The 22,349-nt window shown below is 45.5% G+C and overlaps 1 protein-coding gene and 1 pseudogene across 1 annotated transcript in view; both read left to right on the forward strand.

Annotated features, from left to right (window-relative positions):
• Flvcr2 (FLVCR choline and putative heme transporter 2) overlaps positions 1-22,349 on the forward strand; it is a 58,185-nt gene that overhangs the window by 1,206 nt on the left and 34,630 nt on the right. The gene's annotated exons all lie outside the window — the stretch shown is intronic.
• LOC110546939 (WD repeat-containing protein 73-like) lies at positions 6,263-11,288 on the forward strand (annotated as a pseudogene).

Below are 22,349 nucleotides of genomic sequence, written 5' to 3' on the forward strand. Positions count from 1 at the left end.
GCAGTTGTCTGGTTCACAGCCTTTATGACCCTGGGTGGCTTTGTGGTTGGGTGTGACTGACATTGTGGTTGGATTAATTGTGACTGTCAGTGGCATTGTAAGATCAATGGGGGTCACAAAGAAGGAACTTTTTCTTTCATCCATTGTTTCTCCCGGCCAGCAGGAAGCATACTTCTAAAACAGTCATCTTTGGTGGTGTGTCTCCCGCAGCCTGCATCAGTCCACCAGTTCTTTAGGAATACTGGTCTTTCTCAGTCTTTGGCACCTAGCTGTTTAGGTGTCTTGGGACTTTGGCAGCTAAAATCCCCTGTGCATAATACTTTGGGCTGGGCTGTTTTTTATCTCCTTTTTTTTTTTTTAAGATTTATTTATTTAATGTATATGAGTTGCTCTATCTCCATGTATGCCTGCACGCCAGAAGAGGGCATAAGATCACATTATAGATGGTTATGAGGCAGCATGCAGTTACTGGGAATTGAACTCAGGACCTCTGGAAGAGCAGCCAGTGCTCTTCACCGCTGAGCCCTGTTTTTAACTTTCTTTTACACACTGTCCTAAATAAGGACAGTGGGAACAATGCTTTGTGACCCTCTCTGGGGTTTAAGAGTCTATCAGGATAGAGTAGAAATTTCACCCTGAACTTCCAAGAAGGCTTCTAGTCTAAGCACCTCATGTTTTTATTCTTTTTCTTTCCTCCTTGGGATTGGGGCAAGCAATCCCAAATTCTTACAGTCTTAGTATGGTTCAGATCCAGACACTTGGGCATGTTATGGAACTGATTACCTCCTCTATGTATTCGAAGCAAAGCAAGTGTGTACGGGTGCCGCTTTAAGGGGAGGCTCACTCCTCAGACTCTCACTTCTCCGTGCATACTGTCCAGGCAGTTGACAGATCGCTGGTCACCCCTCCCTCTCATAAGCCTATTTTTGTTTTTGTCTTACCAGTTCGTGTCATTTAGAAAGTGTAACTTCTACCTCTGTGAGTTTGAGGCCAGCCTGGTCTACAGAGTGTGATTCCAAAACAGCCAGGGCTACACAGAGTAACCCTGTCACACACACACACGAAGCCATTTATCTGTTGATGAGGTGATATTGTGGTATGGATCTCTGTTGGAGGTCAGTGATGTGAGTTCCAGGCCTACTAGGGCCACATGCTGAGACTCTGCCTCCAGAAAACGATTTACCTAATTTCTTCTTGTGAGTTTTGTTGTTTTGAAGACTGAATTGACTAAAAGTCTGGAGAGTTGGACAATGGTAACACGCACCTTGAATCCCAGCACTCAGAAGGCAGAGATAGGAGGAGCTCAAGACCAGCCCAGCCTACATAGTGAGTTCCAGGACAGCCAAGGCTACACAGAGAAACCCTGTCTTGAAAAACAAACCAAGAGGCAGGTACAGTGGCACATGCCTTTAATCCCAGCACTTGGAAGGCAGAGGCAGGTGGATCTCTGTGAGTTCAAGGCCAGCCTGGTCTACAAAAGCAAGTCCGGGACAGCCAAGGATATACAGAGAAACCCTGTCTTGAAAAACAAGAAAAAAGAAAAAGAAACCAAAACAAAAGCCTGTAGATGAATCTAGATGGGCCTTCATTAAGGACACATTACAGACACTGAGGGCTGGAGAGATAGCATGGCAGTTAAGAGCACTTACTGCTTTTGCAGAGGACCTGAGTTAGAAGCTCAGCACCCATGCTGGGTGACTCAAATCTACTGATGCCTCCTCCTTCCTATGGGAACAGCACTCAGATGTACATACCAACAGACTTACATGTAATAATAATAAACCTTTAAAAATACACTTACAAAAGATAAATATTGAACTGGGTGTAGTGTGTACCTCTAATCCTAGCACTTGGGAGTTGGACACTGGAGGATCAGGAGTTCAGGGTCATCCTAGGCTACATAGTGAGTTCAAGACCACCTGTGACTCTGTCTCAAATATATATAAATATAAACAAGAGAATTATATTTGTCAACCCTAAATTCTTAAAGTAATATGACTGTGAGTTTTAATGTTCCTAGCCTGGCAAGTAGATTTGTCCTTTATTGGGTCTAAGATTAGGACATGAAGAGTATATCTTCCAGAAGGTCTTCATTCTATTAGCAGAATAGGGTTCATATAAGGTGAAATAATCCAGCCCTACCATTTGGGAAGAACTAGAACAAGTTCTTTCTGTTTATCTGGGTCCATCAAAGTAGGGGTTTCTTTTCTTTTTTCCTTTCTTCCTTCCTTTCTTCCTTCCTTCCTTCCTTCCTTCTTCCTTCCTTTGAGGTAGGGTTTCTCTGTATAGCCCTGGCTGACATGGAATTTGCTTAGACCAGGCTGGCCTCGAACTAAGAGATCTGCCTGCCTCTGCCTCCCGAGCACTGGGGTTAAAGGTGTGCATCACTACTGCCTGGTTCTCCCTTGTTATTAGTCCTAAGGCACAAACTAAACCCTTGGCCCAACCTCTAAAGGATATAATACTAGGTATGTTGTTAAAATTTAAGAGGAATAAAGTTATTCATTTCCCGTTCTACTCTTCTCCCCCAACAAGGTCAAGAAATGCTAAGAATTTTACACTTGAAAAATATCCTGGGGCTGGTGAGATGGTTCAGTGGGTAACGGTATCTGCTGCCAAACATACTACCCAAACTGATGACCTGAGTTGGGTTTCCTGGACTCATGTGGTGGAAAAGAGCTCCTGCAACTTATGTTCTAACCTCTGCATGTTTGCTGTGGCATGCACATATCCCCCTCACGCCCCCAAATAAATACATAAGTAAGTAAATAAATAACTATAGATAGATGGTAGACACACACACACACACACACACACACACACATACATATAATAAAAATTGTGAACCCATGACGATTTGCGTCAGGAAGATAGCTGTTTCTTTTGATTTTTTTTTTAAAGAGTTGATGCTCTGTGCTAAATTTAGCATTATCAAAAACTATTTAGGATGCCTCATGGAGAGATTGGTGTGCTTTGTGCTCTGTGCCGTAGCCTTTTCTCCACGTAAAGCTCTGTTGCTTGGGAAGAAATAGCTACAGAACACCTGTGCTTTGCACCTTACGGGAGACTCCATAGAAGCAAACATTCTGCAGACTTAATTCTTCGGGGCTTGCAAACTTTACTTAGGCCTTGCCCAGCGTAAATCACCTTAAACCCTTCATATTTTCAACCCATTGTGGGGGATGGAGTAGGGAGGGGAGGCTGGGTTGTCGGAGAAAGAGATTTTCCCAAAGAATGCTGATATTTGTGAGTAGCAGAATATTGAAATGGTCATATGTGTGTTACTGTAATCTAATATGCAAACACGCTGAGGCAAGGGAGAGTTTTTAAATTACGTTTTATTTACTTTGTGTGTAGAGGTGTGTACATGTACCACAATGAATATATAGAGGTCAGAGGACAGTTTGCAAGAATTCTCTTTTTCCGTTATGAAGGTCCTGGGGATAGAACCCTGCTCCTCAGGCTTGTTGGCAGGTGCCTTGGGTGTGAGGCTGAACTGATGGGTGCTGCACATATGATGCTTTTCATGTGATGTCACACTGGTACTGGGGATGTAACTCAGTAGTAGAGTGTGTGTTTAGCATGTGCAAGTCCTGGGTTTGATCCCCAGCACCACAAAGGTGCCTCTGCAAGGTCGGACTCTAAGAGAAGCTGTTGAGGTCATTTCCATGAAATACAAACATTTTCTGTTTACCTATTTGTTTGTTTGTTCTGTGACCGATTCTCGCTCTGGCACTTTGGCTGACCTGGACATGTTCATATAGAGCAGGCTGACTTTTTCCCATCAGCAAAGGACACCAGATCTCACTGTAGATGGTTATAAGCCACCCTGTGGTTGCTGGGAATTGAACTACAGGTGTCTGGAAGAAGAGCCAGAGTTCTAAACCTCTGAGCCAGCTCTCCAGCCCCAACAACAGGCTGGCTTTGAATTCAGAGATCCTCCTACCTCTGCCTCCCAAGTGCTGGGATTGAAAGCATGGACCACCACACTGTCATCTTTTACTTTTTGTTGCTGTTCTTAAGATGCAAATGACTGTTTTGATCCTGGCAACTTTGATGTTTCTTTCACGAGGTGGGAACCCTGACCTCTCTATTCTTGTGTACATCATGAGGCAGCCAAGTCTCTGCTTGTATTAAATCCAACCTTAAGGTATAAGCTTTCTCTGAGAACCTCTCCTTCTGTTCTCCTTCCTTCCTCCTCTGACTCTAGGTAAAGGCTATGGAATTATTGTCTGCCTTCACAGACTTCCTCTAGAGTTTAAAATGCACACCTAGACTCAGAAGAAACATAATAGGTCGTAGCATAGATTTATTTTCAGTTTTCTGTGACATTTTTAATATTTTCTTGGCTTGCTGGCTATAGGAAAGAGTAAAGAAGAGGTAGAGAAGTTAATGTCTGTGAAACACCCAAAATACACAAAGTACAGCTGGGTGTGGTGGCTCATGCCTCAAATCCCAAGCACTGGGGAGGCCGAAGCAGGCAAATCTCTGAGTTCAAGTTTAATCTGGTCTACAGAGTGAGTCCAGGACAGCCAGAGCTCTTCTTACTCTTGTTACACAGAGAAACCCTGTGTAGAAAAACAACAACAACAAAATACAAAGTACGTTTCATCCATTATTTAATTTAATCTTTTCAGCTACTCCTGTGAGGTAGATAGAATTATTTCCTTGGTTATAGGTAAGGAAATAGTAATCACGGTTGGGTGGCTACAGGAGATTTGAACCAGTTCTGATTCTAAAGTCCAAACATCAGTAAGCCAACACTGAAATTTCATGGAGGAAAGCCAGTGGTTTTTTGTTTTGTTTTGTTTTGTTTTGTTTTTTAAATCAAAATGGGCAGTGATGGCTCGTGCCATCAATCTCAGCATTAGAGCGGCCCAAGAAGGCAGATCTCTGAGTTAGAAGCGTTCCAGGACAGCCAGTACACACAGTAAGACCCTTTCTCAAAAACTGAAAATCAAAAACCAAACCAACCAACCAACCAAACAAACAAATAAAAATCGAGGGCCCGGATACAGAATGTTTGACCAGCATGTATATGTTCTAGTTTTGATCCCTCACATGCTCGTGAGCACACACAAAGTGGGAAAAATCGGAGGTTCTAATTTTGTTCTGTGTCTGTCTTAGTGTTTTTTATTGCTGTGTAGAAAACTGCAAAACCAGAAAAGAAAGTCTGAGAAGAAAGGGTTTATTTTGCATACACTTCCAGATAGTAGTCTGTTGTTGGAGGAAGTGAGGACAGGAACTCAAGCAGGGCTGGAACCTGGAGGCAGGAGCTGATGCAGAGGCCCCACCCACCATGGGATGGGCCCTCCTGACTTAATCACTAATTGGGAAAATGCCTTACAGCTGGATGTCATGGGAGTATTTTCTCAGGTCAGGCTCCTTTCTCTCTGATGACTCTTAATTTGTGTCAAGTTGACATATTACCAGCCAGTACAGTGTCTCAAGGACTTTTGATCATTGCCTTCTGCTGTGAGGGCATTTCTGCCTTGTGTGTGTGTGTGTGTGTGTGTGTGTGTGTGTGTGTGTGTTTAAGATAAAGTCTCACTGTAAAACCTTGCCTGACCTGGAACTCAGTATGTCCACCACTCAACTGGCCTTGAATTCACAGAGACCCACCTGTCACTGCCTCCTAAGTGCTGGGATTAAATTAAAGCTCCTCGCCTCTTTTAACTATAGCACAGGAACTGGACACAGCCAGGAAGGTGGGCTAGAGTCCATAGGAAAGAAGCTGGAAGGGCCAGGCTTCCTGGGGGCAGGGATAACAGGCAATTGAAGACCCAAAGTGAAGCTCTTGTCTTTTGTTTTCATGGTGGACTGAGATCTGCTGTCAGTTGGGAAAAGCTGGTTACTTTTTGAGCAACACTCAGCCTTATTTTGAGGGAAAACCATCTGTAGTGAGGTTTTCAGTGACACAGACACATTGTTACTGTATAAGACTTAAAAGGTGTTAGTCTCAAACTCTAGGCTAACTCAGGTGCATATCTAACATATCAAAGAGGACCCTGGCTGCCAGGTTCTCCCAGCATCCCTCAGTCCCTGTCTGTTACAGAGTGTGGCTGGCATACGGAACTCTCCAGCCCGGGGACTGGGCTGCCGTTCCACCTGCAGCTCTTCCCTATAGAATCCAGCCATTTTGGCTACGCTGGTCTTTTTATCTTTATTTTTACCCATTACCCTCCTGGCCTCTTGGTCTCCTGACCCTCCCCTCTTTTCCCTTGGCCCGGCTCAGAGTCCTGTTCACTCTGGACTCTCCGAGATGTCCTTGCCTCTGGCTATGCTCGCCCTCACACCAACAGTAAACCTCTTGCACCACATGTAGGAGCAGTCATGTCCTCCTTTTTTACTTCATTCTCCCCACCCCTCCCCACCACCATCTAAAGAGAATCCTTGTAGTAGGTAGAGTTTGAGAGCTGGGTAACAGATGATAGGGCTTAGAAGAAATCTTCCAGTTCTGCTTCAGCCCTGCATTGGGGCTGTGGCACAGACAAGGAAAGGGAGCCCGGGGCCCTGCCCCCCAGAGGCAGAGTAACAGGAAAGTAATTTGCTTTTAGAGGCAGGGAAAAAGACAACACCGTCACAGTTCCAATCAAGCAGAAGTCCTTGATGGCTATAGGATAACAGTGGATCGTGGAACTATAGAGCATCTGCAAGCCTCATATAGAACAAACTTTTCTGGTCACCATGTTATAAATGTAAATGGCAAAAGAGATTATTAGTTTTGGTGCTAGATTTTATTTAGCGCAACACATCCCAAATACTATTTAGACTTGTTGCCAATCTTATACAAATAAAATAGTTGCCAATCTTATACTTATATAAATAGTGTGGTATTTTACATTTTGTCCCCCTTGTGCTGGGGATCCAACCCAAAGCTTCATTGTTCGAGGCAAGTGCTCTACCACTGAGCTACGTGCCTAGGCTTTACATCCACTTTGTTGCCAAGTCTTTGGAAATTCACACACTTCCTTGTGTTTCCCCGTGAGTTCTGAATGGGCCTTGCTCCACAGCCAATCGGGCATGCGGGGGTGAACAATGATGGGAAATATTTTGTGGCAGATAAAGATGGACTCTCAGAAGTGACTTTGAGGAGGCTGTGCTTGCTTGACTGGCCCAGCCTGTGCTGTTAGCAGGAGAGGCTGATGGAGGCTGAGGATGACTCAGGAACCAGAGTTTTAAGGCGAGGTCAGCAAAGTCTTATTTCAAAATCTTGGCTACTTAGGTAAGGTAAAGCTGTAGGTCAGGAGATCCTGGCTTAGCACGTATTTCCTAGGTCTTACCGTCTGTGGATCTACTGAACTCAGAGGCTGGTCAAGGTCTCAGATGGAGGCCTCTGATTATCTGCTGATTGTCTTTGCAATGGCCTACCTTGTGCTCCCACACCTGACTGCTTTCTGGCCTCCAGCAAAGCATTAGAGTCTAGGATAGAGAGGGGGTAGGGGTAGGACTGTTCAAGCCTGATGGTGACTGAGAGAGGTAGATTCAGGACTGCTCTTTCTGATGGGGCCAGCTCAGTCAGACACTGGAGTGAGCTGAGCCTACAATGGTGATGCTTGGAATGGCGTGTGGCCCCAGCCAGCACAAAGGCCAACTGTTGCTACAAAATATATAACCTGGTGTCCATAGGCCTATTTTCCTTCCTTATTTATTTGTTTGTCTGTCTGTCTGTTTTCAAGACAAGGTTTCTCTGTGTAACCTTGGCTGTCCTGGACTCACTTTGTAGACCCAGGCTGGCTTCCAACTCACAGAGATCCGCCTGCCTCTGCCTCCCCAAGCGCTGGGATTACAGGCGTGTGCCACCCCTCCTGACTCTTTTCTTATTTAAAGAGAACTATAAGTACAGATTTTTCACATGAAAAATTTGGGGGGAGGGATGTGGGACTTGAAACAGCATGTCTTCATGTAGCCCAGGTTAGACTTGAACTGCATGATACTTCTGCCGTAATCTTACAAGTAAATATAATAGGTGATCATAGGAAGGGCTAGTAAGTTCAGTGCATTATCTACATTGACCATTGTGACCTGTCAGCCCTAACAAAGCTCATCACCCGCTGGGAACCACTATGTTACTTGGTACCTCTTTGTATTGGATTTTGCCTGTTCTAGATCCTAATATAAATGGACTCATATTCATGGTTTTCACTGTCAAGCTTATGAAACTGATTTTTTTTAAATTTCTTTTAAAATTTTATCTGCATGGGTGTTTTGCCTGCGTGCATGACTGTGTACCAGATGCATGCTTGGAGCCTGAGAAGGCCAGAAGGGGACAACTCCTATAACTCCTGAAACTGGACAGCTGTGAGCTGTCATGTTGGTGCCAGAATTGAACCCAGGTCTTCTGGAAGAGCAGCCAGTGCTCTTAACCTCTGGGCCATCGTCTCTGAGATTAGTTTTAAAAGGCTGGTAATTAATTCAAAGATTCTACACTTGGTGGGTTTTGTTGGTTTATTTGATTTATTTTATTTTGTCTGTTGGTTTTATATGTAGCTGCACTGGCCTTGAACTTCAGATTTTCTTTCCTCAGCTTCCTGAGAACCAGGATTATAGAAATGTGCCACGAGGCATAAAGTCTCCTCCCCAGTGTGTGTGTGTGTGTGTGTGTGTGTGTGTGTGTGTGTGTGTTAAATTTTCTATTTTAAAACTCTGGGCTGGGAAAATTGCTAGTCTGAGACTTTGGGAGACAGTGGCATAGAGTTGAATTTTAGTTCTGCTTTCTTCTGCTCTGAAGGCCAAATGGTCCAGCCCTCCCCAAGCATGGCCATGGGGCTGGGTAGAAAGACAGATGCCCTGTGGAAACATCCTGACCAACTCTCTAGGGAGGGCCCAGAGATATATAAACAATGTTTTGTAGTTTTCAATATACAAGAATACTGTTTTCAGCTGGATCCCATTTTAGGTTAGCAATAAGGAGCTTTTGTTTGAAGGGCACAGAGTCAGCTGTGCAGAAAGGAGTTACCTGCATGCAGCCATTCTTGTCGGGGCTGATTTATTGTGTGTTTGCTCTGTGCTGTGTCTGGTGGGTGTCCAATTAGGAGGGGGCTTGCGTCCCTACAGACTGAGGGGGCAGGGCTAGAGAGATAGCTCAGAGCTTAAGAACACTGGCTGTTCTTCCAAAGGTCCTGAGTTCAATTCCCAGCAACCACATAGTGGCTCACAACCATCTATAATGAGATCTGGTCTCCTCTTCTGGTGTGCAGGCACACATGCATGCAGAATACTGTATAAATAATAAGTAAATAAATCTTAAAAAAAATAGACTGAGGGGACAGGCTAGACTTCTGAGGAGGTCTCCTAACTCTAATACCCTTAATTTTCAGAAGTCAAAGGCCAAGGGCAATCTGATGGAATATGAGGCACATCCATTGCAAACACTCCTAACCCCGACAGCAGACTGGAGGAGGTCCAGGTTAGCCTGACTGGCCTCCACCTTCACTTTGGTCCAATGCAGACCCTGCTTTGGAGTCTGTTAATTACACGGAGTTGAGTCTTCAGGTCCTGAACCCCTGCTTCCGTCCCTATCCTATCCTATCCTATCCTATCCTATCCTATCCTATCCTATCCTGGCCTATCCTATCCTATCCTGGCCTGTCTAGTTACTTCCCATCATTGATTCTGCTCTCACCAGTTTGGCTCAGTAACAAATCTCTTTGAAGTGATACTATTTGCAGAATAAAAGAGGCAGTGGGAGAGAGAAGTCAGAAGGATGGTTCTATGTCCTGGCTTCCCTGAAGAGACATAAAAGAAACAACTAGAAACTGGCCAAACTAACTTCTTTATGTGACCTTTTCAAATCTGTCAGAGATCTACAGAAAGGAAGCACAACCAAGAAAATGCAGTGTTCAAGAGGTAGGATGGTCATGAGTCTGTGTTCCTATTCTGGATCCTTCCCAGAATTGTTCCAGCCTCTAGTTTTCACTTGCAAAACTGAACACTTAATTTACAGCATTATAACCTGTTTTAAAACAACAGCATTTGATAAGATAACAATGAACAATCCAGCAAGAAACCTAAGAAAACAATCATTAATAATAATGAAAAAGGACAACAACAGAAACTACCATCAAACTTAGGGACAAGCCAAGGAAAACCTTACACGCTGAGAACTCTAAACTGTTGCTGAAGAAAACTGAGGAAGATACATAAACAGAAAGTCATTCTGTGTTTGTCAGTTGCCAAACCTCATAATGTTAAGAAGGCTACTGATTGACAGTTGCTATGGAGTGCCAGGAGGACTGGCTTGTACCAAGATTTCGGTGCATTTGATCTCCCGGGAGCCACTGGAGTCCTTGAGTGGATTGGTGAAGAAGGAGCCTTTGTTGATGGTTAGTTTGACCAAAAGAGAGAGAGAGAGAGAGAGAGAGAGAGAGAGAGAGAGAGAGAGACTCTTCATTTGATACTACCTCTCTGACTCTTTTTGAGGGAAACCAGGGCTTATTCCCAGAGAGGGATTTCAAAGTGCACCACGGAGGATTTTCAGACACATCTGTCTTTGACCTAAAGCATGTGCCAGATACCAGGTTGCTGGTGACCATTGGCCTTTAAGAGCGTTGCATACAGGTGGTAGCAAATTGGAGAGGACAATGATGTCATTGAAGCTGTCAGTACCATTGATGTGCAGGACAAAGAGGAGAGTCTCTGGCCTCAGGTGTCTGTCTTCTCCTCTGTGGCACCTGGAATCCTCCACGGGGCACAGCCCAGTGGCTTAAGGACTGTGGATGTAGACTCCCTGAAGATCACATGCAGCTCAGGTACAAGTGACAGGGAGCCATTGAGCAGCCTTCAGGTCCTAGATGCAGACACCTTTGCTTTCTACGGCTGGGGGTTGTGGACACCCGCCAGAAGTGGGCACCATCGGAGCCTGTCAGCCCCGGCCCTGACTCTAGTGGAGAGAGATGGTGTGCAGATGTTAGGGACAGGGGCCAAGACCCTGCACCCTGCATTGCCAGCCTTGGCTCACACGGGCAGCTCCATCTCTTGGACCCCCAGAATCTCTGTCAGTCTGTGAGCTCAGCCCAGTGTACAGATGCAACCCTGACCCAGAGCTGCTCCTGGTAACCAGGCCTAGACAACTGCTTGGCTCTTTCAGGCTTTGGCAGGACAGTGGAAATCTATGATGTCACATCATGGAATGGAGAGGAAGCCCAAGCGGAGCTCTTCACTCACAAAGGCCACATCTTCCTGGATGAAAATGAGGTTGGTTCTGCCCCTGTGGTCACCACCCATACCTGGCACCCTTGCCAACCACTTAGTTATCAGCAGCAAACGATGCCTCTCTGCATGTGTGAGGAGTGGGTGGACCTCCAGGCCTCCCGTTGACAGCATCAGTTTCTCTCATGGGCCTCTGAGAAGAGGAGCATTTGCCTGAGTGGCTGGTGTAGGATGCGGAGTCACCGTAGGTCTATCACAGCTATTGGCTTCAGGCACTGCCCGCCCTTCTCGTCCCTTTTTCTTCTCTGTAAAATTAGGGTGGGAGAAATTGCCACCCAGGGCTGTGGGGAGCGTCACAAGTAAAGTACCCGAGAGTAGTTGGTGGGGCGCATGGCCTAACACGGCCCCACCTCTCCCTGTGTAAAATGGCAGTGCTGTAATCTTCACAGTATCATGGGGAGAATCAGGAGAGCTGGAATATGAATTTGGATATGATCTTTTTCACAAAAGGAAGCAATGTCGAAGGGCCAGTAAACACTGGGGAAAAAAAGGCCAGTTAAAAACAAAAACAAGGGGGCTGCAGAGACAGCTCAGCCATTAAGAGCACTGGCTGCTCTTGCCGAGGACCTGAGTTCAATTCCTAACACCCACGTGGTGGCTCAAAACCATCTGTAACTCCAGTTCTTCTGACTTCCATGGTCATGTGACACTCAAATATACACACAGGCAAAGCATTTGTATGCATAAAATAAATAAAATTTAAAAACAAACAACAAACAAATAATACCTATGGCTATTGCTCTATGTGCTTGGAAGACTCATTGCAATCTCCCTCCAAATCCCAGTGATCTGTTCTGCCAAAATCAAAGAAATCATGCAAAAGTGCATAGGGAAGTTCAGCATAGCTGGAGTAATCTTGACAGGAGAATGACGAGAGTGTCAGGGCTTCAAAACCTACTACTCAGCCATGGCAATGGAGACAGAATGTACATGATCAATGAAATTCTGAAGAGAAGTCAGAAGTAAACCCCTGTGTATATGATAAAAAAAAATTTTTTTTTTAAAGTGTGTGCACTGCCTATATGCAAGTGCCCACCAAGCCGAGAGCAGGACGTTAACTCCCTTGGAATTGCAGTTATGAGCAGCCACGTGGGTTCTGGGAACCAAACTTCGGTTCTCTGCAAGAGAACCAAGAGCTCTTAACTGCTGAGCCATCTCTCCAGCCCTATTTAAAAAAAAAATGTTTAGTGTCTGTCTGTCTGTGTGCACACACAAAATGTAGCACATATTCCTGTGGAGGACAGAGGACAACTTTCAGAAGTCAGTTCTCCCCTCCTACAGCACGTGAGTTCCAGGGACTGAAATTCGGGCTTACTCAGTCTCGTTGGCAAGCAGCCTTACCCTCCGAGCTATCTCATCAGCCTCGTGATCGAGAGATTATTGACCAGGGAGTCCAGGTCTTTTAACGAGGAAGAGAGCTGTGCTTTGACGATGGAGTTCAAGCGCTGAAGAGGTCACTCGTGGGCACTTGTGCAATCCAAAGGGAAGGGTCAGTGTTTTCAACTGGCTGGCATTACCAAGTTCCTGAAAAGCAAGACTGAGAACCAGAGGTGTTAGCTCTGGCAAAATTAACAGGAGTCTAGGGCTGGGGACTTCTAATACTGGTTATCAAAGCAGGTCAAACTAGAAATGAAAAGCTGGGCGTCCTGGGGTTCAAGTCCCGCAGGCCAAACTGGATTTTTCAGATGCCGCAAGAGTTCGGTCTCACGAGCCTGCCCCTCTCTGCACTGGTGTAATGAATGCCTCCAGGGGATCCGGGGATCGCCCATGCTTTCACCCACCAGATTATCAGCTGGAGGTTCCTAAGATTTAATTTGACACCACAGCTCACCGGCTGGGGAGAAAACCTGACTTAAAATTTATCAGCTTATAGAGGTTGCAATCCAGGAAGTGTTAAGAGATGTGCAGAGTCGGGCATGGGAAGAGAGAGTGTGCCGAATTAGTCCCGGGCCTCGCAAGCCAACCTCCCAGCCCTTTGGTATGTTCCTGGCCTGAAAACTCTCTGTGACTCAACATCCTAGACTCTAGAACTCTGTCTCTAGAATCTAGAGTTTTTATTCAGCTCATTCTTGAGTGCTTCTCCCTGAAGCACTCATCAGGGGAAGATGGAACAGGTAGTTCTCATTTTCCAGTAATTGCTGCTCTCAGTAAAGCTAATTGTCCCTCACCCTCTGTCCAGAGGGCGTTAACCTGTTATCTCATTAACATAAACTCAGGTTTTTGGGAGAGACTCTTTAAGAATTACAAAAAGACATTTCTGTCATTCTGATCATTTCCATGAACTAGGACAAAGGTTAAATAATATAATTAAACTTTGTATTCTGCTACAGGTACATTGAGTAGTCAAATTAAAAACATCTAGAGAGAACGGTGGCTGCTGAGGAGCTGGGGGAAGGGGAGATGGGGAACCGTTTATCAGTGCTGCTTCAGTTTGAGAAGAGTTAAATCATGCGACCGTTGCACAGAGAAACCAATGCGTAATATAATGGATCTGGTCTACATGCTCAGAATGGTTAAAATACTTTTTCCCCCATTGATGTTGGAGATGGAATTCAGGGCCTCCTGCCTGCTAGGGAAGAACTCTACCACTGAGCTAAGCCCTCACCCAGAATATTAAACCTTTAAACTGCGTGTTTAATTCCACCAACAGGGGAAACAGTCTACACCTGCTGTCTTCCAGCTGGTACCCTTTCTAGGGAAATTGGGGGTCCTTTTGTGGGTTCTTTTATTTTATTTTTTTTCTTGAGACAGAGTCTCTCTGTGTAGCCCTGGCTCGCCTGATCTTTCTAAATTAGGGCTGGCATCGAACTCACAAAGGTCCAATAGCCTCTAGAGTGCTGGTATTAAAGGCGTGCGCAACTACGCTGACTTTTTTGAGGTCTCTTATTAATAAAAGAATTTAGAAATAGATCCAGAAGGAAGCTTGGGTGCAATCTTTATTAGTTTTAGAGTTTTTTTTCTTTTCTTTTCTTGTTTTTTTTTTTTTTAAGAACAAGCAAGATGCAAATCTCAACAGCTTCTCGGAATAGGGAGGTGGAGAAGAGGAAGAGAGAAAAGCCTGTCCTGTCTTTTGCAATGGAGGCTGGCCAGCAGCAGGGTAGGAGGGTCGGTGGTGCGTCTGAGGAGGCATGAGGGAAGCCAGAGAGCACCAGGCAGGGCCTGCGCAGGTGTCGGTAGGCGAGCTGCATGGCAGGCGAGCTGCATGGCAGGCGAGCTGCATGGCAGGCGAGCTGCATGGCAGGCGAGCTGCATGGCAGGCGAGCTGCATGGCAGGCGAGCTGCATGGCAGGCGTGCTGTCGCCCACTGGACTAGAGCGGTGGTTCTCAACCTTCCTAATGCTGCGACCCTTTAATACAGTTCCTCATGCTGTGGTGACCCCCCCCAACCGTAACGTTCTTTTGTTGCTACTGCACAACTGTAATTTTGCAGCTGTTATGAATCGTAATGGAAATGATTTGCAGGATCTCTAATATTGCACCTGTGAAAGGGTCCCTTAACACACACACACACACACACACACACACACACACACACACACGCACGCACACCAAGGGCTGTGCCCCATAGGTTGAGAACCACTGGTTTCTAGTGGCTGCACTGAGGTGAGCTGCTTCTAACAAATTATCTCATTCCATGTTTTCAGATGAAGGTCGGGAGTGGGTCCTGTCAGGATTGAGTCCTGTCAGGATTGATAAGCCAGCCGACTCATTCTTTTTGTTTATGAGGTTTTTTGTTTTGTTTTGTTTGTTTGTTTTTTTCTTGACAGGGTTTCTCTGTGTAGCCCTTCTCTGTGTAGCCCTGGCTGTCCTGGACTCTCTTTGTAGCCCAGACTTGCTTTGTGGCCTGGAACTCACAGGGATCTGCCTGCCTCTGCCTACCTAGTGCAGAGATTAAAGGCATGTTCAGCCACAACTGGCTAGTTGACTCATTCTTTTTTTTTTTTAAGATATATTTATTATTTATACAACATTCTGCCTGCACACCAGCTCTTACTGTAGATGGTTATGAGCCACCATGTGGTTTCTGGGAATTGAACTCAGGATCTTGGGAAGAACAGCCAGTGCTCTTAACCTATGAGCCATCTCTCCAGCCCCTAGTTGACTCATTCTTTAAAAAAAAAAAAAAAAAAATGATGTAGTAGTAAGTAATTTAGAATATCAGATCTCTACACAATAGAGCCAGAGTTCAGATTCCAGGCTTTTGACCCCTTTTTACCTTTGCCCTTGGTAGGCCTAGGCACTCATCTGCCTCCACTTTTTTTTTTTTCATATTTAAATTGAAATTTGAAGGATTCTTACCAAAAAAAGGGAAGTTGGAGGCCAAAGCCCCTACACCCTGGGCTGCATTAACATTCCAGCCCTGAGGGCTGAGGTCTCTTTGTTTCCTGGGGCCTAATGAACTGTCCCGCATTTTTTTGGTTTTTTTCTTCCTCCTGTTTTATCAGCAAGTAGAAAACTGATTGACAGGAGCCAGGGCCTTGGCCGTAGGAGGTTCCTGCCTTTGGGTATGTGACTTACTAGTTTTTTACTTCCTGAAAGAAATCAAGATGATGAATTAGTGAACCTCGGAGGTGTCCGTGCAAATCACAGGGAACAAGAAGTCGCTTACTCTGACCCAAATAGGAGGGACCATGGCCCAAGGACACAGATTCAGGTTGCCCTGAACAACATGTTCCCATGGAAAAGAGTTTACTCGAGCTTTTACAGTCACAGAACAAGACGGCCATAAATCAATGTATTTACCAAATTCACTGATCACTGGAACATCAGGTGGGTTGTTTACAGCAAAACCGAGACACTTAAGATGTAATCTGACAGTCTTATTCCGGGGGTTGATAGAAGGTAATGATATGCTAAGCCAATACATTCCAAAGGACTTATTATTAGCCAAAAGAACGTTTGATACACAGGGTGGTGATAAATGGCCATTAATGGGACTACTGTCCTTAGATAGCCCAGGATAACTTGGGCTCCTAAGGGGAACTTAGTTTACAGAGAGAAAAAAAATGATCATGCCTGAGCTGTTTTCTCTACTGTTATAGAATTCATATGCCTTCCGGATGAGAGATCACTCCATAGTTTAGAGATTAGGAAAGGGGAAAACTCTTTAATGATAGCTTGTGACTGGTTTTGGCTAATGTACAAAAAAGGTAAACAGCCTAGAACAGAAAAATGTTACTAACTTTTATAGACCGTAGACTTAAATATTTTATGTACACTGTCATCCTTAAACCACTTCTAGGTCCTGGCCTCAGGTTAGTTACACTTTGAACAATTTAAACAGAGACAGGAGACTGCAAGTCTGGCCAGTAAGGCAGAAGGGAAATTTACACAGCAGAGACGTTGTCAGAATTACTCTTAAGTACATCAGCGTTTTTGTCTTCCAATAGCCTGGGTCATTTTGCTCTTCTGGCTGAATTGTGCATTCCTTAAGAAGAGAACCTGGGGCCTTAATGGCAGACCAGGTCTTAATGATGGTCGTCACCCTGTGCTGCCTCCTTCAGGTGCCCCTAAAAGACAGTAGGCACCAGGTAGTGGTGGCACCAGCTTTTAATCCCAGCACTCAGGAGGCAGGGATAGCCTGGTCTACAGAGTGTGCCAGGACAGTCAGGGATGTACAGGGAAACCCTGTCTCAAAAGAAGGGGGTGGGGGTGGCGGTCATGTTTGCTGATGAGAAATGGGTTCTTACTACCTGAAGGCTGGCTGTCAGGGTTGTCTCTTGTTACGGGAAAGAACCTACTGGCTGGTCAATTCTGGTGAACAATCATTTATCCTAGCAATCCCAAACTTCACTTGTCTCCAAGAGGCCTGGTTAGTGTGCCACCTGTCTTTGAGGTATTTTGGTATTAACTTCTACTTTGTGTGACTTAATATCTCCCAGGCAAGTTTATTAGTAAATTCTGTTTGAGTTTCTTCTTCATCACCATGGGTCTGCGTCCTCTATTTCATCACCGTGTGCATCGTACACTATCTTCAGTGCAGCCATCTACCCTACAACCAGCCCCCCGTAACTGCCGGAGACAGCACTGGCCAAGGCAGAAGAAGTACAGCATTAAAGGGGCTGCTACATGAAGAACAAGAAGCTGGCTAGCATTTGTGAAAAAGGGAGAACCGAAGAAAGAGACCAGGATGGATCTCAGCAGTACTTAGCATGTATGAGGTCCTAGGCCCAGCCCCAGCTCTGAAATGCTAAAGGCAGACCTGTAGTCCGCTTATTGCCTCTATCCTCCTGATTTGTATGAATCTCAGGATGGGGAAGGACAAGGCCCTACTACTAGGCACAGTACGATGCAAACAGACAACTTTTCTGGGAAGCAGACATTTGAGTTGAATCTTTTTTTTTTTTTAATTTATTATTATTATTTGAGACAGGGTTTCTCTGTGTGGACTTGGCTATCCTGGACTCCCTTTGTAGACCAGGCTGGCCTGGAACTCACAGAGATCCACTTGCCTCTGCCTCCCTGCGTGCTTGAGTTGATTCTTAAGGGAAAATTTGTTTTAAAATTGTGGGGAGAGGGGCATGGGTGTGTAGCTGCCTGTGCATGTGTGTGCTCACCTCTGATTGCAGGTGCCTGTGGGGTCTAGAAGAGGGATAAAATTCCCTGGAGCTTGAGTCACAGGTGGTACTGAGCTTCCTGATGTGAGTGCAGGGAACCCAATTCAGGTCATCTATAAAGACAACAAACGTTCTTACCTGCTGAACCATCTCTCCGATTTCTAGAGTTGATTTTCTTTTCTTTTTTTTTTTTTTTTTTGTGTGTGTGTGTGTGTATCTGTTTTTTTTGTTTTTTTCAGGGTGGGGTTTCTCTGTGTAGCCCTGGCTGTCCTGGAACTCACTGTGTAGACCAGGCTGGCCTTGAACTCAGAGATTCACCTGCCTCTGGGCCTCTCTTAAAGATCTGCCTGCCTCTGCTTCCCAAATGCTGGCTTTAAAGGTATGGGCCACCACTGCCCAGCTTAGACTTGATTCTTAATGAGCAAAGTAGCCAAGACCTAGATCAGAAGGGAGACTGAGTCATTCTAGAAGGCTTCTTATCAGTGTCCTGATGTCCTCCAGAGCTTCTGAAGCTGAGAGTGGAGAGAAAGACGAAGTGTCATTTTCCCAGGCTGTGGTGACAAGAACTCTTTGTGATGTGACTTGGGAGTCTCTGGGATAACAGGGATCTTCTCCACATGATACGCTGTAACCACATGATACGCTGTAGCTTCTCTCACAAACCCAAGACGCTTCTTCTGAAGGGAGGCTTCCGGGCTTATCAGGTGCACACAGCTTCTTTCTGTTGCCTGATTCTCGATCTGTTTCTAGAAGTGCTTCTGGCGGATAGCCTTGCCTTGATTTAACCACCCTCCCTTCTGTCAGCACTGGGCAGAGTGCAGTATGAAGGTACAGGACCTTCAGGACCGATAAGGATCCATGAAGTCAAGGCGAAAGCGGCTGTTTCCTCCTCTTCATTCTCTGTCTCCCATTTTTTTCTCAGTAGCATTTTCAAAACCTAGGCAAGCATCTTTCTTTCCTTGGTCCTGTGGAACAAGCCCCTCTTCCCTTTTCTTTGGTAAATCATTAAACAGTAAAGGGCTTGGGGCTACAGATGCTGGTGGCCCAGCTTTCTGAACCCAGCTTCTCTCTACGCACAGTTCAAAATGCAGCCTGGCCAAGTAGGCAAAGATGGCCACAGGCCAACTGTTTGCAGAGAGGGATGGATGGGAAGCGAGTTGGATTTTACTTCCTCACCAGCTTCTGAAGATAAGACGGTATGTCAGAGCATTATGATGGTGTAATGTTTCCACTGGCTCCCACCAGCTCTTGAGAGAGAAGGCGAATGTTGGTGGAGGCTGGGAGCTGCAGCCCCACGGCTGCTGCCAGGAGCTCTGCTCCGTAAAGCCCAATCTGTGACCACCGTACAGAATTTCAGGAAAGAGGAATGCAAGGTTAACAAGCTTATTAAATATTTAGACAGAGACAAGCGAGGTTTTGTGGTTCATGCCCGTAATCCCGGCAGCAGGAAAGCTGAGACAGGAGGATCACTGCGTAGAACCTAGAGTACATAGTGAATTCCAGGTCAGTCTGGGTTATAGATGAGGCCCTGTCTGAAATAAAAAGGAAATAGAGGCACATAGGCCGAGGACAGAGCATACCAAGGTATGTGTGGGGGTCTCTTAAGAGATACACTTTTAAGTAAGTTCACAGTGGCTACATCCATATAACCATATACATACACATATATGTGTGCATTTTTATATGCACCCATGACACATGGAGGTTACAGCTCCTAACCAAGACTCTGCTGAAGGTAGATGTCCAAGTTTCTCAGGTGCGCACAGTTGCTTTCTGTGGCCTGATGATTCTCGATCTGTCTCCAGAGAGCTTTCCTTGACTTAACTGACTCCATCTGCACACATCAGTCAGCTAGACCTAATAGAATATATGTTATATATATTTGCATGTATGTATGCATGTTTGTTTGTTTGGTTGGTTGGTTGGTTTTTGTATGAGACAGGGTTTCTCTGTGTAGCCCTAGCTGACTCACACTAAAGACCAGGCTGGTTTTGAACTTGGAGATCTGCCTGCCTTTGCCTCCCAAGTGCTGGGATTAATAGCATGCACCACACATAGGTTGTGTGTGTGTGTGTGTGTGTTATGTTTATACAAGTATATATTATATAACATATTGTATATACATATATATATATATGCACATATATGAAATTTATGACTTTCTAAGTTACAATGCATGCAGGGTATAATTTATAATAAAGTTTGAAGATTAAGCAAATGTTAAAAATTAAAGTTTAAAAATTAAGTTGAGAATACCTGGACTGGTTTACTTACGCATCTTTAAAGAACTCCCTTTTGTGGATGAAATTGTAAGGTGGTTTATGAGGTCCATTGCTGCTTTGGACATCCTTGTTTTGAGATATCTTTATTTAGCTGGTGGTGGTGTCACACTCCTTCAATTCCAGCACTTGGGAAGCAGAGGCAGGTGGATCTCTATGAGTTTGAGGCAGCCTACTCTACAGAGCAGTGAGTTTCAAGACAGCTGGGGCTACACAGAGAAACCCTGTTTTGAAAAACAAAAAAACAAAACGAAAAGAAAGAAAGAAAAAGAAAAGAAAGAAAGAAGGAAAGAAGAAAGAAAAAGATATTTTTATATAACCCGCCCCATACATATAGTACTGTAGATGAATCTAGTTTTATCTATTGTGCTGAAGTTTGATTCTCAGCCAGCAGGCAATACAGACTAGATCCTAGAGTGAGTGCGAGCTTCTCTTTCTTCTCCTAGTCTTCTATCCTGCCTGAGTGAGTAAAAGAGCTTCATTTTCAGGAGCTGCAGTGGATCCATAGCACTGAGGACCCCAGGGAAGGAGCACAGAGTCCATGGCAAGGTGGGGGTTGTAGGATGGGCCTTTTTTTTTTTTTTTTTCTTCTTCTTCTTTTTGAGGCCATCCTGGAAATTCTGCTTTCTGTGTGAAATGTTTGGGCTGGGTCTTGAGCTGTGTTAGCAGCGAGCTCGTTAGACGCGCAACTATTTGTGTGCCCATCTTCTCTGCAGGTTGCAGGGAGAGAGCAGCTTAGTCAAGTTTAGCGGGCCCCTCTCTGTGAAGGTATTTATTTGAGGATAGCGGCTGCCCATTGAGCAACAAAACATCCTCAGACCTTTGCCCTGGACATGTTTACAGAGCCGGTTTGAGCACACTGGGGGAGCCATCTGTTCTGAAGAGGTTGCAGGAGCACTGCCTTCTCTGCCTGGGACACCTACAGAAAGAGCCTTGAGGTGTCCTCCCTGCGGCTAAGAGAAAAGTTTCTACAGGGTTGACCCATGAACCTCTAGGATCAGAGCCACCTTGGGGTATGTTGTTGGAAGTAGATGCGTACTTCCTGCAAGAGCAGCCCCAAGGAATTGGCCTCTCTGGGGTGGAAGCCAGAATCTGTGGTTTTGGTTTTCCCCAGGAGAGAAACACAACATGAACTTTGTTAATAAGCCAGGGAAGCTGAACCCAGCTTCTGTCAGCAGCTGAGTGGAGACCTCCAGCAGGACACCTGTCCCCTCTGGGCATCAGATTCATTGTCTGGAGCAGGAATACTAAACTCAGAGTTGTCATGAAGGCTAAATGAGGCAATGTCTGTGGAAATGCCTGGGACCAAATGCATCCTCGGTAAACATTGGCCCCAGCTCCATCCATCTTAACCCTCTGGCCCTAACCTCCTTTCCACAGACACTTTCTGCTGTCTGGCTCAAATTGCTCAGAACATCTCAGCTACTTTCCCAGAAATCCTTGTGGGTAGTTTTTTTGGTTTTGTTTTTTTTCTCTGGTGCCCAAAGTTGGGAAACTGAGAACAGAAGTTAACAAGGGAAGCTGGCACACTTGGCCAATATCTTTTGGGGGATGCGTGAGTGTGAGGTCAGTGTGTCACACTTCTAGGAAGAGCTCTGCCTCATAGCACGCTGGAGGGAGCACTAGGACCCAAAAGGGTCTGAAGAAGCTATGCCTGGCAGGTGCTGGAGGGGCCAAGAACACTGTGGGGTCTACCAGTCCCCTCTACCAGTCACCAGTGCCCTGCTGCCCGAGGCTGCTGCTGCTTATCTTGCTGCTCACTGCAGAAGGAACTTTTTGGAACACCTAAAAATGTTTATTTTATTCTTTAAATTTACTTTGCATCCTGGTTGTAGCCCCGTTCCTCCTACCTTCCTAGTCCCACCATCCCTCCCTCCCCCCTTGCCTATTCCTCAAAATACGGGAGCTTCCTTTCCCATCCACCCCAGCTCAGCAAGTTGCATCAGGACTGAGCGTGTCCTCTTCCCCTGTGGCCTGGCAAGGCAGTCTGGCTAGGGGGTGGGAAGAATGACCAAAGAGCTAGCAAGTGAGTCCTTGTCTGATGCAGTCTCCACTTCCCTTACTAGAGGACCCACATGAAGCCTAAGCTGCCCATTTGCTACATCTTTGTAGGGCTCCTAGGTCCAGTTCATGCATGGCTTCCATCTCAGCAAGCCCCTCTGGGCCCTGGTTATTTGGCTTTGTTGGTCTTAACTTGTGGAGTTCCTGTCACCTCCAGGTCCTTTTCTCTTTCCTCTCACTTTTCCACAAGACTCCCTATTCATTGCGCACTGCATTGTCCAAGGTTTGGCTGTGAGTTTCG

The sequence above is a fragment of the Meriones unguiculatus genome, chromosome 7 (genome assembly GCF_030254825.1).
Source record: "Meriones unguiculatus strain TT.TT164.6M chromosome 7, Bangor_MerUng_6.1, whole genome shotgun sequence".
NCBI classification, from domain to species: Eukaryota; Metazoa; Chordata; class Mammalia; order Rodentia; family Muridae; genus Meriones; species Meriones unguiculatus.